The sequence below is a fragment of the Gorilla gorilla genome, chromosome 19, assembly GCF_029281585.2.
Source record: "Gorilla gorilla gorilla isolate KB3781 chromosome 19, NHGRI_mGorGor1-v2.1_pri, whole genome shotgun sequence".
In the NCBI taxonomy this organism is placed as follows: Eukaryota; Metazoa; Chordata; class Mammalia; order Primates; family Hominidae; genus Gorilla; species Gorilla gorilla.
In genome coordinates, this window is record NC_073243.2 from 102233873 (window position 1) to 102253862 (window position 19990).

A 19990-nucleotide genomic window follows, 5' to 3' on the forward strand; every position below is an offset into this window, starting at 1 on the left:
CCCAGCTAATTTTTTTTGTAGTTTTGAGAGAGATGGTGTTTCACCATGTTGGCCATTCTGGTCTCAAACTTCTGACCTGAAGAGATCCGCCTGTCTCAGCCTCCCAAAGTGCTGGGATTACAGGCATGAGCCACTGCACCCGGCCAGGCTACTTTACCTTCTAAGAAGAGATGGGAAAGTTCTGCTAAAGTTACCTCTTCCTATGGGGTGGGAAAGTTGGCATGAACATGTTCCATCTCTTTCCTCCACCTCTTATGCATAGGTAGACCACACTCAGGCACAGCAGGGCCTCTTGACTGCTTCTCAGGTGTGTGTTCAAGAAGAACTATGCACCCATGCTTCTGCTCCATTGAGGAAAGCAGAGCAGGACAGGGCTCCCTCTTCCCAACCCCAGAAGAAGTCGCCATTCTTTTGTTTTGTTGGCCTACTTGTATTCAGTTATGGGCATAGCAGGAGTAGTGTTCAGAATTTAAAAATCATGTTTGGTCTAAGCTCTAGGTCATATTTTCTAATCTAGCTTTCACCCGAGAGCCCTATCCTCTGGTGGTTATTGGAGAATTGCTTAGCCATTAGTTGAGTACAGACCTGAACTTTACTTGGGTAACTGTCCCAAGGAGCACTGTCCTCTGAGTGTGTTCTTTATTGACCAGAACTTTTGAAGGGGAGGGGTGTGCTCACCCTTGGGTCCCAACACCATTATCCAAATGATGCCAATACAAAAGATTACTGTTTATATGATCCTCTTCAAAGACACTTTTCACAATTTCCTCTTGTTCTTGGGCAGTCATGTATGAAGCCCTGGGTTTGGAGTATAAAGCCCTGAGCACTGAGAGAGCAATCTAATGTGAGTCAGGGAACACGGGGTTAGGTTCCAGCATTAGGAAGAAGAGCAAGTCTGCAGCCTCAGGTCAGTAATAATCTTTGGGCCTGGCTAGGTGCGGTGGCTCATGCCTGTAATCTGAACACTTTGGGAGGCCGAGGGGGGCAGATCACGAGGTCAGAAGATCGAGACCATCCTGGCTAACACAGTGAAACCCCATCTCTACTAAAAATACAAAAAATTAGCCGGACATGTTGGCGGGAGCCCACGTTCCAGCTACTCGGTAGGCTGAGGCAGGAGAGTAGCGGGAACCCAGGAGGCAGAGCTTTGCAGTGAGCCAAGATCATCATGCTACTGCACTCCAGCCTGGGCGATAGAGCGAGACTCCGTCTCAAAAAAAAAAAAAAAAATCTTTGGGTCTCAGCCGCTTTCTGTATAACATGAGAGGGCCGAACCAAGTCAGCGAAGCCTGTATCAGAATCTTGATAGGTGGTGATGGTGGTAGAGGGAAGTGTTTAGTTTCAAAGCATATTTAATATGATATTATATTTTCATATTTCAGGGAAAATGTTTCATTGTTTCCATTATGTACTCTATGGAATACAAAGCTCTGAAACCTGTTGGCTACTGGGAGTGTACAGTAAAAAGACTCTCTCAAGCTAGAGGTGGGGTAGAGCTGGAGCCAGCCACATCAAGATCTTTCGAGGACATGAACATTTTTTAAGCTTATTAAAAGATGATGTGGTTTTAAAATAAGGCTGGGTGCAGTGGCTCATGCCTGGAATCCCAGCAGTTTGGGAGGCTGAGGCAGGTGGATCGCTTGAGCTCAGTAATTCAAGACCAGCCTGGGCAACAGGGCAAGAAACTCTCTCTACTAAAAACAGAAAAATTAAGCACGTGTGGTGGTGCATGTCTGTGGTCCCAGCTACTTGGGAGGCTGAGCTGGGAGGATGGCTTGAGCCCAGGGGGCAAGAGATGGGGGAGAGGTTGTAGTGAGCTGAGATCACGCCACTGCATTCCAGTCTGGGCGACAGAGCCAGACCCTGTCTCAAAATAATAATAATAATAAAATGAAATAAGACTAAGAGAAAGGTAGATTACACAAGTGCTAAAATCCCTTCCTGTTCTAACTTAGTGGATTCTTTATAAATCTCCTTATCCAGGGAATAGGGAATTATGTGACAGGACACAAGCAGAGGGCTCTGTGCGGTCTGATGCACAGAAGGTCAGAGTTGCTTCCCTTCCTCCATGGCTGCTTTTCTGCAGGTTAGGCTGTCAGAACAGGTTGCCCACAAACTAAATGTACTAGCTCTCTGCTTCATGCCAGGCTTACGTCTGACTTTGATTTTTAATAGCAGGAAGGTTTGCTCTCAAAGCGCAAACCTTCCCAGCTCTTTTAACTGAAAATGAATGCAGTGACTATGAGGCAATGAGAATGGGATGAAAAATTGGCTCATTTTTTTTTTAAACTTAACGTTGCTTGATTTTAGCAAGTAAAATGGACTTGAAGGAGGCCTGTTTGCTCCTAATGGATTTTCCAGTCCCTCCTGGTAATCAGATTGCAGGGAGCCTGCTCTGCTTTATCATCTGGTAATCATTTTCAGAGCTGGTGAGACACCACGGGGGACTGGCCTCTGGCAGCAGTTCTCGGTTTGATTTGGAATATTTGCCCATGTGCATTTTTATGCCATTTGAGGATCACCCATCGCATCATCATTGAACTCAATTCGTTCCATTATGCTTAAGTGTGCGTTAGCTCTGGGGTGAGGACCCCTCATGCCTGGCTGCCCTGGAATGTGGCCCAGTGAGTATTTTGTAGCAATGCTTCAGGCTGAGCTGGGGCTAGGGCAGGAGCTGAGATAAGCACTGCTTCTCTGTACAAACCCGCTCCCTCATCCTAAATTTGAAAGGAGAGTAAAGAAGTCCTGCGAGAGGGTACAGGACATGCAAGGGGAGACTTTTTGCTGCTGTATACACACCCATTCTGTAACCACCTTGATTCTACATATTCCTTAGAACAAGCACCCTCTACTGCTGTATCTGGAGTCTCACCTTCTCCCTTAGGTGCCAGTTTGGTTGTGTGTGGATAGTGCAAAGCTAACCATAGACAAGACTCTGAAACAAGTGCCTTCTCTCCACCACCATCCACTCAATTTCTTCCAACACTCTATGTTGATAGCACCCTATTTTATTGAACAAATATTTATTGGGCAGCTAATACGTAACTTGCACTGTTGCAGGAAATTAATTGCCTGTCAATGATCCAAACAGACAAAATAATTGCCGTCAGTGGTATTATGTTCTAATGGTGACACAGGCATGAATGCAGGAGACTTAAAGCCTTAAATGATCATGGAGAACAGTCAGTAAAGTGATCCGTGCATGGGCTGGTGTAGGCATAAAGGAATGGTGGGAAATATGGCCAGCTGCAGAGTGAATGTCCACTAAGGGGGAAGGCTGTTTTTCCACCAACGTGAAAGAATGTTGTCCCTTTGCATTTCATTTCAAGAAAAGCTGGAAGTGTGAATTTTAAAAATGTAAAATCTATGTGTTTTAAATATTGGTCACTAGCTCAAAAGTTTTTAAAACACTATTCAATACCCAAATGCAATAGCAAAAAACAACAACAACAACAACAAAAAAAACTCATCTTCCCAGATTGTCCATTACAGTCAGTTTGCAACTTCTATGCTATGGGGTGAGCAAAAAAAAAAAGGCACTTACCTTCAGGTGACCAATAGGTAAAGGAACATATTTCTTGAGAAGCTGCTGCTTAGATCGTCTTGCTGCAGGAAGCACAAATGGCCCCACCTCTGTCCCTTTTTAACTGCTCCCACATTTGCACTGAGACCAACCTTTCTGCAGGCCGCAGCCATCCAGTGGCTGAGCACAGATGGGTACTGAGACATGACATGGAGCTCTCCAGTGGGTAACTTTGCCTCAAGGACTGCCCATAGGTCTGGCCAAGCCATTTTTTCCTGCAGTTTGAGACTCTTGCTCTCCAATATTCTATCCCTCTCTCCTTCTGCAGTATCAGACCTACATCCCAGGCTGAAGGCTTTTCCTAATTTCTGCTCTCTTTCCCCACACATCCTTTTACACATCAAATCCACAGCCGATCTGAAGTAACACAAGAAACTAGAGGGTTCTGACTGAAAGGGAGCTTCTTTCCTAGACCTGATTCTTTAGCTTGTTATTTCCCATTTTGTTTTGTCTTATTATTTGGTGCCATAGACAGTTTGAAATGTGCTCAGAGTCTGGAGAGATGAGCTGTGAGGCAAGGATCCCGAGCTGGGGAGGGAGATGAGGGAAGGTAAATGGAGAACGGCAATGGTGTGCCTCCATGGTGGGAGGCAGCACAGGCTGAGAGGCTAGGATGGCAGTATTGTGATGCGCTGGTGTCATTCCTAGCAGAGAGCAGTAAAGATAAATGTCCAGAAGAATGTTACTTGACCTTTACCATGATAACAAGCATTGACACCTGTTTCTTCAAAGATTCAACTGAGTTATTTGCCTACTGGATCATGGTCTCTTTATGCATTTCTTCTTTGTGTTACTTTTCTTCCCATTTCCCCTCCTTCTTCCCCTTATTGCCACCTGCTTCAGTTCACACTTAAAACACACAAACATACACACTTCAAGCTTATGTCTCTGAAAGTTTACAACCTGTCAGATAAGATATTAGACTTTCAGTGGCAATAAATGATTGGACTGTTGACTTAATATTTTACAACAATGCACACAGTACTTTTAGCTCCTTACATTGGTGTTTTCAGTCTATTTTTATTCACTTACTTTTTCACTGAATCCTGTGAGAGAGGTAAGAATTATTGTCTTTGTAGTTATACTGATGTAACTGAGACTTTGACCCATTTGCTCTGGGTCTCAGGGGCTGTCTTCCAAACAGTGAGGATCCTGTTGTTGGTGCATGTTTGTTGACGACAGCTGGAGTAATATATTCAATTCTGTGGGAGAGGCAAGCAGCAACTGAGGTTTCTAATGGACGGCTTTTATCTGGTCCCCCTGCATTACTTTGCTTGAATGCGTGTGACTGAGGACAGAATGGGTTTGAAACTAGAATAATGGACACTCCCCAGACAGTTAGATTACAACAGATCTATGACTTGCAAGAGCAGAACGCAATAATCAATGGGATACCATAAGCCAAACCATCCGGGCCACTTATATGAATTTGAACAAAATGCACCTTAGAAGGAATGCTGAATTTTCAGTTCTTAAGTGATGATCAGCCCACTCTATGAAAAACAAAGTGTGGTTTGTAAATGGAAGTGCCTCTCCTGGTTCACAGAAAGTTCCTGTGGCTGTTTCTAATTCCTTCAGCTTTTTCTTTCTGCAGACTAACATCTAATATCATTTTATACCTTTGCTTTCATTTGATTTCTTTCGTGGCTTTATTTCTTTATTGCCTTGACCATGTGGCAATTCCAATTTGTGTTAGATAATATTGGAGGTATATTTTGGGGGCCAAAGGGAGTGGTTGATGTAAGATGGAGACTGCTATGAGGTGAGGATTTAATTGTTTCTGATAGGCAGCAAAGGACCATTTTAATGAAAAAGTTCTTGAGCTGGGAGGGAATTAGTAAAAATCGTTTAAGGGAAACCTATCATTGTTCTTGCATCTGACACTTTAAACACAGCTATTAAACCCATCTACCTCTCCGTGAGTGGAATGTGAAAACTATCAGCCAATACCACTTTGTATACCCAATTGTGCAAAATTGCTTACAGCTTGTCTGCTACCTACTAATTCTTGCTTTTATTTTCTAAGTCCAAGACATCCAGGAGACATTTTCTTTTGCAAATTATTTCCCTTGTTTTATTTTGAATTATATTATACAGACAGGGAAGTGCATACAATCTATACAAGCTGTTGTTTAAGGAACACTTTTAAAGAAAACACCCCTGTAACAACCATTCAGTCTAAGAAACAGAGCCTTGTCAGACTCCCAGTTTCCTTCTATATTGTCCTCCCAGAGACTAATCTTTGTTCTGATATTTTGTTAATTATATCATTGCTTTTTAAAGATATTTTTATCTCTTATAAAAAGCATCACTAAACAATATAGTTTAGATTATCCTGCTCTTGAACTTAACATTGAGGGAATCATATCAATGTATTCTTTTATGTATGACTCCTTTTACTCAATGTGATGTTCGTAAGCTTCATCCTGTTGTTATGAGTAGCATTGGGGAGGGGGAGAAGGACAGCCTTATATTACCTGCATCACTGCCCCCAACTTCAGGCAGCATGGCATGGAGAGAGATACCCTTCACTTGGGGAAAGGAGAGAAAAGTGAGCACTGCACTTTGCCTTGGATGCCAACACTGGGCCTGCCACAGTAAAACCCAACACTGGGCTCACCATAACCTCAGACTCCAGGCTGGTCCCTCTGGACTGAACCTATGGGACTACCCTAGTCCAAGGCTGGATCCTGCAGCCCCAGGCTCCAGTCCGGCCTGGCAGACTCAGTCTTCAGGCCTGCCTCAGCCCCAGGATCCAGACTGGGCCTCAGTGGCTTTGGATCTACCCTAGGGCCAGGTCAGCCCCCACAGATTCAGACTCTAGGCCCACCCTAGGGCCAGGGTAGCCCCAGCAGCCCTAGGCTCCAGACCACCCCCAGCACTGGGAAGGCCCCTACAGCCCCAGACTTCATGCCCACCCCAGCCCTAGAATACCCCCCATGGCCCTAGTCACCAGGCTGGCACCTGCAGACCCAGGCACCAGGGTCTGCTCACCTGCTGTCCCAAGAAACAGGCCAGCCTGCTGGAGGACATTAGCAGCAAGCGTGCTCATGAACCATACCAGGTGGTATACCCAGAATCTCTGGGTAGGCTGACTGGTGAAGGGCTCCCCCAAGACAAAGCCAGTCTGCAGAATGGAACAAGCCTCTACTTTTTCAAATGTTCAGACCTCAATGTAAGTCAACAAGAAACACAAAAAACCAATAACGAGACGTAACTCCTACCCAAAGAACACAATAATCTTCTAGTAGCTGACCCAAAAGACATGGAGATATACAAACTTCCTGATAAAGAATTCAAAATAAATATTTATATTAAATTTATTTATTTTCCTTCAACTTTTAAGCTCTGGGGTATATGTGCAGGATGTACAGGTATGCTACATAGGTAAACGTGAACCATGGTGGTTTGCTGCACAAATCAACCCATTGCCTTGGTATTAAGCTCCACATCCATTAGCTACTCTTCCTGATGCTCCATGTATACCAGTTGTTCACATTTTTGGGTTACATTGCCCTTTGGATACCTGCATACAATGTATAATAATCAAATCATGGTAATTGAGATATCCATCACCTTAAACATTTATCTTTTCTTTCAAACGTTTAACTTTTCTTTGTCTTGCAATTCTTCTAGGTATTTTGAAATATACAATATTATTGTTAACTTTAATTCTCCAACCATACTGTCAAATACTAAAATGTACTTCTTCTATCTAACTGTATTTTTGTACCCCTTAACCAACTTCTCTTCATCTCCTCCTCCTCACTTCCTTTCCCAACCTTTGGTTACCACAATTCTACTCTATGCTTCCATAGAATCTACTTTACTTTATTCCATATTAATATATATGAATCAGTGAGAACATGCAATGTTTGTCTTTCTGTACTGGGCTTATTTTACTTTACATAATGGCCACCAGTTCTATCCCCATTGAGCCAAATGACATGATTTTATCCTTTTTATGGCTGAATAGTATTCCATTGTGTATATATACCATATATTCTTTATCCATTCATGTGTTGATGGATACTTAGATTTATTCCATATCTTGACCATCGTGAATAGTGCTGCAATAAACATGGGAGTGCAGATATCTCTTTGAAATACTGTAATCTTATGGGTATGATTCAATTATTCTACTGTTTCTTCTTGATTTTACTCATGGTGATTTCTTTCCTTGTGTGCTTGGTTATTTGTGTGCAGTTTATTGTCTAAGGGTTTTATTGTGGTAATATTTTGAAGGTCAATAGACAGTTTTCTCTATAGAGAGAATATGCATTTGCTACTGCCAAGTTTCTGTATGTCTGGCCTTGGGTGACCATAAGCAAGTTTGTAATCTGTGGATCCCTGTATCTCCCAGGCAATGCTGTAGCTAATGTCTATAATGTCTATAACACTCTTTCTTTTCCTTTAGTACCTACTCCAGACAGGGCCCAACAACTTCCTCTGTATTCTCCTGCAAAGATGTGAGAGAGGAGTTTATGTGTAGCACTATAACCATGAGTTCGTTGTCCTTTTTTTTTCTCCCCTTGCTTAATATAAAGAGAGCCTCCTATTAGTGTCTCCACTTGGGATACAGCCTGGGCATTGACCTCTGTATCTTGTGCTGTACAAGGGAGGTTGCAGAATCAAAGCAGGAATTTCTCGGGGTAGGCAAGTAACTGCAGGTCAAAGTAGATTAAGTTTCTTGTGCTTGGCTTTCTGGATTTCAGCTTTCCTTAGATTTTATTTTGGCTATCTGTCAGTTCTTAAATTCTTATAAGGAGACATTTTAAATATTTTATCTAGCATTCTTAGTTGCTTCTATCTGAAGGTTTGGTTCTAATAAACCATTATTAGAAATGCAAGTTATTGCCTTCTTTTTAAAAAGTAAAATGTAAATACAATTCTTATTCAAAGGCATAATCTTTTCTTCCTTTATGCTGATTGTAATAAAATAAAAAAAAAACCTAGAAAACACATTGTAAAAGAAGGAAAATTTGCCCTTGATACCAATCAGAATGTAGGGCTATAATATCTTTTAGCACTTCTTAACCAGGATTGAAAAGCAAAAAACAAAAACCAAAAAAGCAAAACCAAACCTTAGGCCGTAATACCTGAAGGCATTGTGGTAAATACTTATGATTTTATCTTGCATCAGCATCTATTTTGAAAACAAGTTTGACTTTCTCATATCAGAAGCAGGGCTCAGTCACCATTGACACAGCCTTTAGTTCCATGCTATACTCAAATGGCTCAAGCCAGTGGCCAAAGATAAAAACTTGGAGGCATCTCTCTCCAGTCCGGCAGACTGAGCTCCGCACTTCCTTCTGCTTTCTTTAAAGGGATCATTCAGGCATTTGCCCAATTACTTGAAGTGACTGATACGCTGTTCTTTTATATACGCTGCTGAGAGCATGCACTCATGTGTGCACGCTCTCTCTGTCTCTCTCTGCCTGACTCCATTTCTGCCTGCATGACTGAGGATGGAGAGCTTCGCTCTTGACTCCTTGTCAAGTCCTTTGCCTAGGACCTATAAGTAAAAACTCTTTAAACTTATTTCCTATTGTGATGGTGTATTGAATTTGCACCTTCCATCTAAAGAACTGGAGGTTATCCCGGCCAGATTTTCCCTGTTGCCAGGGAGACTACAAAGTCAGGCTCCCAGTGCCTGAGCAATGGTCACGCAGGACTAAATTGGAGATGGGTCAGATAAGAGCCACAAGGGCATCTGCCAGTGTAAACAAGTTTCGTATGTGAGGGACTCCCTGATTGCAAGTCAGTCAAGTAAGCATTAGGAAGTCTGCCAAGTAAAAGAAGTATCCTGTGAAAAGTACACTGTAAACACCCGTGTCCAGGTACCCTTCATGTCCCATTAGGGCAGGGTTGCTAGCTGCTCTGGTACTAGAACCCAAATTTAGCTGGGGGCTCTCGAAACAAGTATCCTTTGAATGGAATGAATAAACTTCTCTCTAAGACTTTCAGAGTTGTACTAGCAGAACCCATTATGAAGAGTCAGTGTCTGAGGGTATTATTTGAGAAAATGGCAACTCAAATCTTTTTATGTAGGATCTTCAACCCTGGTTAATATGGGCTGAATATCCTTCAACAAAAAGATCAATGGGCCTTTATTCATGGGATGAGAAAATACTTACCAAATCTTTAATTTTGATGGTTGTATCACGATTTATTTAACCTTCCCTGTTTTTTGTACATTTATGTCAAATCCAATATTGCAACTTTCTGCATCCTTATCTTAGTTTTAATACTTCCTTCTGATCCTCTTACTTTGGCAATCCATCAAACTTTCTTTTTTAGATATTTGGCCTCGATATACTCTTTGATTCTGCAGTTTGAACATATTATTGAATCTTGAGTCTCATCTTACCTTCAACAACCTTTGCTCCTTGTTACAACTCTGATAGATGAGGCCCCAGTCCCTTAGCCTGAAGAAGACGCTACAGACTGTTATGGAAATATTGTGTTAGGGAATATTACGTGTTGAATTGCATCCCTCCAAATTTACATGTTGGGGTCTTAACTCCCAGAAGCTCAGAATGTGACCTTATTTGGAAATTAGGTTGTTGTAGATGTAATTAGTTAATATGAAGTCACAATGGAGCAGGTGAGGCCCTAATCCAGTATGACTGGTGTCCTTGTTAAAAAATAAAAAGGAATTTATGCACAGAGAGACACACACAGGAAGAATGACGTGTGTACATAAAGCCAGAGGTTGGGGTGATGTGTCTACAAGCCAGGCAACACCAAAGATCCCAGCGAGCAAACCTTTAGAAGCTAGAGAGGCTGAAGCAGATTCTCCCTCACAGTCCTCCAAGGAACCAACCCTGCTGACAGCTGGATCTTAGACTTCTTGTCTACAGAACTGTGTGACAATAAATCACTGTTGTTTAAGCCATCTAGTTTTGGTATTTTACCACAGCAGCTCTAGCAAACTAGTACAGGGAGACTGTGAGTTACATTAAAATCATGTATGATTAAAAACAGGAAGAACCCTTTCAGTTTAGACCAATATGTTATTGGGAGGTAGATTTAGAAGTGCAGCACTTCTCAGTATCATTGACCTTATAATTGCTCTCAAATGTGCCTTTTCTTGGGATCCTCCGTCATTGGTCACTCTGCCTCATAGCTCTTTTATGCCCATTCCCACCCCATCAGGAGCCACTGTGTGGTTCTCCAGCAAAGGTTTATTCCTGTATATGCTCCCCTTGTCATTCCCCAATTAGAAGACCTAGATATCGCCAAGGGTTTCTTGTGTATTCAGGGATACAGTCATGTTGAGGTAGGAGGTGGGACTTGACTCTGGACCAGATTAAAGACGGGCTGAATCAGGGAAGAGGCACCCAAAGTACCTCTCCATAAGACATGCCCACCAGCACCATGACAGTTTACCATTGCCACAGCAACACCTGAAAGTTACCACCTGTTTCCATGACAACACCTGGAAGTTACTGCCCCTTTCCGTGGCAATGTCCTGAAAGTTACCATTCCTTTTCCAAAAATTTCTGAATAATCTACCCGTTAATTGGCATGTAATTAAAAGTGAGTTTAACCATGAGCTCACTTTTAACTGTGAGCTGTGCCTGAGCTGCTGCTCTTGACACAGCCTGTAGGGTAGCCCTGCTCTGCGGGAGCAGTCACGAAGCTGTAACACTGCCATCTCAATAAAGTTGGTTTCTTCTACCACTGGCTTACCTTTGAATTCTTTCCTGGGAAAAGCCAAAAACCTTCCTGGACTAAGCCCTAATTTTTGGGCTTGCCTGTCATGCATTAATGTGTTTCATGTGTATCCAGGGATTCCAATTCTGGGATATCAAAGGTTACATGGACTGGGACAGGCAAAGTCAAAACTACTTTGTCCTGCATATCCTACCTCCCCACTGCTCTCCCATGCACCAAGTGAAACAATGATTTCTATCATGTGTTTTCCAGTGCCAAAACATTTTCTATACTAACTAGCTCAGCTAGAAAACTTTGAGATGGTTACTGGGAGAAGTGTCATACTCATTCATTGACTGGGAATGATGCCAATGGGCTAAATGAGACATATATATATACATATATATATATATATATTTTTTTTTTTTCCTGCAAGAAGGAAGCCAAAGATAGAAGCTACCAGTTCAAGTCAAGCCAAGCTGAAAATCAGTCTCATTTGTCACCATCTGAAGTTGTACAGGGGTATCAGTGCTGTGAATGAACCCACGTATCCTCATGGGCTATTGCCCGACTGTCTCATTTTAAAGAGGATTTATACTTCAGAGTCTTGCTATGTATTACATCTGAGACAGATGAAAGGAAACAATTTATAATTGCTTAACATGTGTGCACAGGTTAACATATCCCACCTCCAAATTATCTTCCTCCTTATGAATCACAGTTCTCTGGAGATTTGTGGGAGGCACTGAGTTTCAATCACAGTATTAAATTTAGTGACCTTCAAGGGAAAGGGGGAGCAAATTGCAGCTTCCTCAACTTGTACATGCCAGGAGTTTGCCATTCATCCTGCTACCAGGCAAATGAACATAGTGACCTCCTGACAGAAACAGGAGAGAATGGAAAAAATTCTGGGGAGTGAAAATAAGTTTGGACACTCTTGTGATCTACAGTTAAGTCATCCAACTAGCTAAAGTAACTTTGAAAAAAAAAAAAACTAGTGGACCTCAATAATTTTGAAGCTTTAGAAATACATGCATTTAAATAAATAAAATTAGAGGTTAATTTCTTCAAAACCATTTTTGTAAAGCCTCCTAGAGGATAAGGCTTGATTCTTCATTAAAAATAAAGTAATTCTCCTTTGTAAATGATTTTTAAAGCACATCTATAATATACTATACCTTCCATTGTTTAATAAATGAAACATCCAGAGCTGTCACAGTGAGATAGCCCTTCTACAGGAGGTATTTAAACTCTTCTTCTCTTCTCTCTTATTCTTTTTCAATGTCTCTGAGCCATATTAATGATGGATATTTAATCCCTAGTCAAGCCTCTGTCTGAAGCTGTCTGGAAATGAGGAGTGACTTTTAAAAGGCAGACAATAAACAGACTGGATAGATTCTATCTACAGAGAAGCACCTGACACCCCTAGTGTGACCAGCAAAGCTTGAGGTCTTTAAGGCTCTTAGCTTCCAAATGTCACAGCCCTGAATGGGTATTTATAACCCATTTCAGAGACTGAGCACCTTCCAGTACTGGGCAGCATATTGGTCCAGCAACTGGGCCACCTGCTGGCCATTGGACAGTTGCTTTGCCAGATGATGATCTGTTCTCCATTATGTGGCTTCCCCGCATCCTGTGCTGTTTGGCGTATTCTGCAGATGACCAACTGGGATGTTCATGCTGCACTTCTTGTGTTCCAAATGAGTCATGGATATTTTAGAGTTTGGAAAGTAAAAGAAAAAAGAAAAACAAATCCCAGCAGAAGAAATTACTTGTGAGATCTGTAGATCAAGTGGATCAATGCAGTTCTTATTTGTCTTTAGTGTCTCAAAAAAGACCAGAATTAAAGTGCTTTAGAGTTATAGGTGGTATTATTTCTTTGTCAATTTTAGGCTTTTAAATTTGTAATGTACACCAAAGGCCACGTTGGCTGCTCCCACCACTGTCTTTGTTGTCTAGCCAACATGCGCCTTCAGACAACGAAGACAACCTGAGTCAATAAAGGTTTTCAACTCGATTCTGACATTACTGCAACTAGATTATCAATAAGGTTGGATGTTGAGTGTATCATTCTCTCTATAAACATGGTTTATAGATAATTTATTAAACTTTTACTCTTCCCTGTGTGTGGAGGCATACTAGTCCCTGAGAGAACTGCCTTTATCCAGCTGTCTTGCAGGCAGCAACAGACATCTCAGGTCATGGATTTAGCTGCTCCTGAAAAATGCCTTAAATCTGAACTCCACCTGAAAAGAGACAACATTCATTTCCAGGTCCACTGATGCCACCAGCCAAAACTTTAAAGGGAAACAGAATGTTCTCTTTCAGCTCTTTCTCATTCTCCCCCTCCCACTCCAGGTCTGGGACTCTTTAATTAATGGATCCCAAAATTAGAATATGAAGGCAATTCCTTTGCAACACCTCCCACTTCACAGTGGTGTGCTTTTGCTCTTTGGACAGGGTCGATACCATGTATGAGAGACAAATCTTTTATCAGGAGCTCCAACCTGATGTACACACTTGCTCCCCGGCATACTTACACGTGTGCCCATCTGTTTGGGTGGTAGGAGGCCTGTGGGGGATGGGGCAGGGCAATTTCAAGGATGCCCATTTGCCAATGTGTAAGAGCTGGTTCGGGGGCACAGCCTGCAGAGCACAGCATGTGCCAGTTCTTCTGCCAAGAGAACCTTCTGTTTGGCAACAGTGCCTGAACAGGCAGCATGCTGCTCTACAATGGGCAACATCTGCAGATGGAAAGCTGGTGGGTGATGTACCCTCCGTGATGGATTCTGCTGCATGCCATCACCCAGCTCCCTTTAGAACAAGCTAACAGTGAATAATACCTCACAAAAGCAAGCCAGTTTTACCATCACTTTTTGATTATGGAAATAGTTATTGAATGCTTGCTATAAATTGAAAGTCATGTGTTCTGTGCTTTGAGATGATGTAGATGGATTTGACGTGGACCCTAGCTTTAAGAGGCTTGTGGAAGTAACAGAAATAAGCACACACATAGAGAGTTGGTAGACAAGGAATGTCATAGGCCTAGAGACACAGACACCAAAGCCACAGAGATGTGCTATTAGAGCCCAGAGGAGGGAAGAGGATGTTCAGCTGGGGCCCCCAGGGGATAGGTGTTTGGGCTGCGCTTTGAGGGTGGGAAAGGTTTGCACCTGTGGTTAGGGTGGAATAGACCATGGATGGTTGAGGGACTTTCATGTCAGATAGGAGTGAGAGACAGTGGAGTGCTTGAGTGGGACTTAGCACGAACTGTGAGATAAATGAAAGAGGAGATGGAAAAGATATGCTGAGGATAGATCATGGGGAGCTGTGATATCTGGGTGAGTGTTTGGTCTAGGAGAGCTAGTCAAGACAGGGATGGAGCTGTGCTGCCCCCAGATGCATGAAAGGTATAGAGGAAGATGGGAGCTTGCCTGGGAGACCACAGCATCAGCACTAGCCCTTGGTCCTGAGAGCTGAGTTTGAGTCTTCATAGTTTGTCAATTAACCAATGTTTACTGAACTCCTTGTTACAGGCTCTTTACGTGGACCAGGTAGTATTTAGCCTCTCCACCTAGGAGGTGAGATACATCAAGTGAACCTTTGTAACTCAACATGATGAGATAAGGGCAAAGCTACAGGAATTCCTATGGAAGTCTGGGAACCCAGAGGAGGGGGGAACACAGAAGTGTCCAGATGCCTGAAATGTCACCTGCAGAGTGGAGGACAGCATGACCTTCAGAGCTGGGTGGTCTAGTTGTATCGCAGCCATGCAGCATTGGGCAGATTACATCACTTCTCTTGCTTTAGTGTATTCATTTGTAAAATTGACTTAATAATAGCGCCTACTTCATAGGGTTGTTAATTAAGTGAGTTCGTGTATTTCCAGTGCATGGAAACATGCTTGGTCTCCAGCATTTGAACTGTGTGTGTGAACATGTGTTGTTGTGGCAGTGCTGTGTAACAAATGATACAGAATGGTGGTTAAATATTCGTATCTCAACCTGGGTCTGTGGACCAGGGGTGGCCCCACTGGGTTAGACTTGCTTGACTCTAAGCTGGGGTCAGGTTTAATTCTGATCCATGTGTCTTTTCTGTTCGGATCCCAGGAACATCTCCATCTGGGACTTGTTTTCACAATGGAGAGAAGGAGGGTTGGGTCCCAGCCAAATGCTGTGCTTTTGCCCCATGTGCACTCAGGGTTCCTCCCAGCTCCTCACATTCCTCTGGTCTTGCCTTCCAAGACCAACATTGATTGGCAAGGAAACATTCTTCTCATGGAAGTGTCAAGGGGATGGTAGATACCTGACAAATAGGAACATCATAAACCATGCCTGTCATGGACGGTTTCCTGAAGGAAGTAATGGAAACAGACTTAAAAAAAAGTTAAGCAGGTATATTAATTGCAGGCAAAAACACAAACACCAATTTAAAGAGGTAGAACTGACCTAGCTGTGACTATGTCGTAATGAATTTTCTTTTCTTAAATTTATTTTAATTTTAAAAATATCTCCCCAACTTTATTAACATATATATAATTGACAAATAAAAATTGTATCAATTTACAGTATACCATGTGGTGTTTTCATATATGTAGACATTGGAAAATGATTAAATTAAGCTAATTAACATGCTGTCATCTTCCACATTATTTTTTTGTGGTGAGAACATTTAAAATCTACTCTCTTAGTGATTTTCATGTATGTAATACATTATTATTAACTGTAGTCATTTTGCTGTACAATAGATGTCCAGAGCTTATTCATCCTGTCAAACCTGAAACTTCATACCCTTAATTTGGAGTAAAATCAGCATAATATATAACAAGAAGCATTAAACTTGACATAAGGAGACCCGAGTTCCCATTGCATAATCTTGGTTAAGATGCTTACAATTTGGATGGCTCCATTGTTTCATTTGCAAAAAGGAGGGAGCTAGATTAATTAACCTTCAAGTTCTCTTCCAATATCCTGTGATTCCATGATGATGAAGAGTTACAAAGAAAGAAGCATTGCTGAGATGGGTCTTTGGAGGAATAGAAGGCATCTAATTTGATGGAAGGCATTTATTGTAAACCTGCGGAATTTATTTTTTACACAAGCAGTGATAAGAGTTACTTCAGGTTCTTGATCAGTGAATACTAATTTGGGACTTAAGAAGTGTTCATGAGCTCTGTGTTGGGTGGTGTAGTGCCATGGTTCTCAAACCTTAGTGTGCATCAGAATCACCTGGAGGGAGTGTTCAAACACAAATTGTTGGGATCCAGTCGCACTCCAGAGTTTCTGATTCAGTAAGTCTGAGGAAGAGCCCAGGAATTTGCATGTCTGACAAGTTTCTGGATGATGCTACTCCACTGGTCCAGGGACCACACTTTGAGAACCACTGGTGTTGGGGAAGTAGTTGGTGCCCTGCCCAGATGACCTCCACTACTGGTGCACCCACGCCCCAGCTACTCTTAGTGTGGCTATGGCCCACAGCTGTCCTGTCTCTGGAGAGTTGCCCTTGGCTAATGGAACCTTCTAGGAGGGGAAACAACACAACCATCAGGCATACCGACCATCAAAGGCTTACAAATGACTGGTCACCTTGTCTCAAGGTGGTGCCAACTCCAGCTGGCTTGTCATTGATGCTCCAAAGCTTCCGGTGACATTGGCTCAAGCCAGTCCCTGGTGAGAGTATATTTTTGTTAGTATTTTGCTCTAGCTGCATCCTGCTGCCTTCACTCTCTTCTTCTAAGGGCACTCCCTCAATTGATCACATGAACAAGAAATCCCATCTCAGGTTCTGCATTTGGTGAAACTGACTTAAGACAGATGGTCTAGAGCTAGAGAACCCAGGGCAAAGGAAACTAATTTGTGTATTGTTTCAGGGATCTAGAAGTTAGGTATTGAGGGTATAATTTTATAAAATCAAAAGGGGAAACCCAAAGAACTTTTTTAAAAAAGGATCTAAAATAGACCCCTTTACCATGTTATGTAAGATCAGGCATAGGACAAAAGAGAAGAAGTACAAACATTTTCTGGTGGTCAAAACCTGAATATGATATGAATATGATAAGGCTGTTTGTAACAATGGACAATTTGAGAAGGTTGTTGAGAGGAAGATCAACTTGGATTTCAGCATGTAAGGTTTTGTGAGTTTTAGGGTCACCTATGAAGTTTTCCTGTAAGTGTCTGCCTATATGGGACTTGCTAGAGGGTGAGCTGTCAGAGCTGGGCTGTAGCTTTGGGAATCATTTTCACAGTTCGTAGTGAGATCATGGGAGTTAATGAGGTAACTGAGACATTGAACAGCTAAGAGCAGATGGCCTGAGACTGCAACTTTGAGGCTGCCCATGGTTACACCTGAGAGAAAAGCAGACTTCAAAAGAGAGTGTAAGGAGAGAATTGAAATAAGTTGGAAGCATAAAAAGGGTTAGTGAGTTAGAAAAGTGTGGGCTTGGTTTTGTTTTCAATTGGTCAACTTAGGGGCACATATTGAAATATTGTTATTTTGAACTTCTGAGCCTTCAAGAAATTTCAGGTTTTACAAGTAGAGTTCATTTTTGTTTGTTTGTCTTAGTTTGTGTGTGTGTGCAATATGTGTGTGTTTGGGGATTGGTTTAGACATGAGCAGATATTTTCACCTAAATGCAGTTCTCATAAGAGTAAAATACATTCAGAGAAGGTGAGGGTTGAATATTTTTAATAGGAGATGTGCATGCACCAATGGAAAGATGTAGGAATGTTATTTCAAATGGTCTCTGTTCTGTCTGTTTTAACTTATTCCAAAAGAGAGGAGAAGTGTGTTCCAAGACAAATGCATAGAAATAGCGTGTCCTGGGGCTCACTGGACACATTGTCCAGTGTGTAGAATATTGTCCCAGACTATGAGGAGACCAGAATGGATAAAACATTGTCGTTGCCCTCCAAAAACTTTTCTCTTGCTCAGAAAGACATAGGCCCTATTGGTGGAAACAATATGCAGTAATTAGTCAGTGGTGCTTAAAGTTTCAGTACTTTGTAAACTTTTGCATACTGCTTGTTACTTCTTTGTTGAAGTATCCATTTCTTCATTCAAAGACCTTCTTTGTTTTCTAGCCCTTCATCGGAAATAGCTTTCTTGGTTTATATAAATCTCATCTAATTATATTTGTGTTACACACCTTTTTCTACTATTAAAAAATAGTTTATTGCCCCAGTTTTCTATCTCCTTCCTTGTAGTAATTGGTCTCAGAGTGAAACATTACCCCCAAGCTCATGCTAATATATGAATAATATGTTTTCATTTATTCCTTTACATTTTATTTGGCATTTGACATTGCCTCTCTTATTTTTGTTTGGTTGGTGTTATTTTTGTTTCTGTTTTGGACTGTTACCCTAGAATGTGCATCTTTATTTCCCAAGATATTCTTGACTACATTATCAATAATCGTTATGTCCACCAGTAAACCAAATTAAAAAGAATTACTCTAATAATCCATTGCATTTGGTGGACACTTTGCAAACATTTTCTCAATTCATCTCTTACTTGGTCCTTAATTTAAGCTCAATTTGCAAATAGTCTAATTGTATTATGGCTTCAGCCTTTATTCTCCTTCCTTTATTCTTTGCTTTCCTGATATGATATCTAGCTTGTCTGTCATATTTCTGAAGTACTTGGGGCCCAATTTCATTTGAATTAACGCACCATACTTGGCGCCTTGCATCTTTTTCACACTTGACAACTAAGACACATTGAATGACTGCCTTATCCCTGAAGAGCACTAACATTTTTTTTTCTGCCTTGAATCTGGAGCTTGCCCAGAAACTACTTTCACCTGCAACAAATTTATCCAGCAAATATCATTAAATGTTTACTGCATGCAACATATCTAGATTCTACGAGGGAGATAAAGCAGAACAGACTAGTTTTTAAATTTAATAACACATGTTAATCTGTCAGGCAAATATACCAATAATACCCACGAAGATCTGCTTCCAGCTTGCTGACAGCCACCTTCTCACTGTGTGCTCACATGGCATTTCCTTGGTGCATGTGGGGTGGAGGGAGAGAAAGATCTCTTTCTTCCTCTTCTTGTAAGGGCACTAAACCCATCATGAGGGCTCCACTCCCATGACATCACCTAAACCTAATTACCACTCAAAGATTCCACCTCCAAATACCATCACATTGGGCATTAGGGCTTCAATGTAGGAATTTTGGAGGGACACAAATATTCAGTCCATAGCAGGATGTAATAGGAAATAGGTTTGGAAACATTAGTTTGGTCCAGGTCACAGAGGGCCTTTTATGTCCAATAAGGAGTGTAAAAAATTTTTGATGACAGTTGACACTATTGAAGACAATGATCCTGTAAATATCATGGTCAGACCTCAGCTTTGGGAAAATTCACCTGGCAAGGGCCACGTTCATTCTCAGACTCTCTTTCGTCCTGGCTCTGATTTATAGAATCAGATGATTTAGAAAGGTCTTTGATTAGCTTACTTTTTTTGTAGAAAAGTTCATCTATTACAAAAGGCCTAAAAAAATGCTGAAAGCTTCCAAGCAGAATATAAAGTTCATAGCTAATTAGGTTACAATGGAGCCAAACTCAGAGAAAGCATCTGATTTTATGGAGCTTATAGTCTAGGAGGGGAGATGTACTGAAACCAAATAATCATGTAAATAAGTGAATGCACTATATGAAATTACAAACAAGATGTATTTGAGGCTATATAATGAGGTTTATCCTGTTTAAATATATCAGGGAAGACTTACATAGGAAAT

The 19990-nt window shown here is 41.6% G+C and overlaps 1 protein-coding gene and 1 long non-coding RNA gene across 10 annotated transcripts in view; one reads left to right on the plus strand and one right to left on the minus strand.

Annotated features, from left to right (window-relative positions):
* The window catches only part of TAS2R1 (taste 2 receptor member 1), a 286550-nt gene that overhangs the window by 45885 nt on the left and 220675 nt on the right, over positions 1 to 19990 (plus strand). The window lies entirely within an intron of this gene.
* On the minus strand, positions 6886 to 10124 carry LOC115931253 (uncharacterized). The gene is made up of 2 exons (XR_004067776.3): positions 9954 to 10124; positions 6886 to 7109 (listed from the first exon to the last, which is right to left on the minus strand). It is a non-coding gene; the product is annotated as an uncharacterized lncRNA (long non-coding RNA).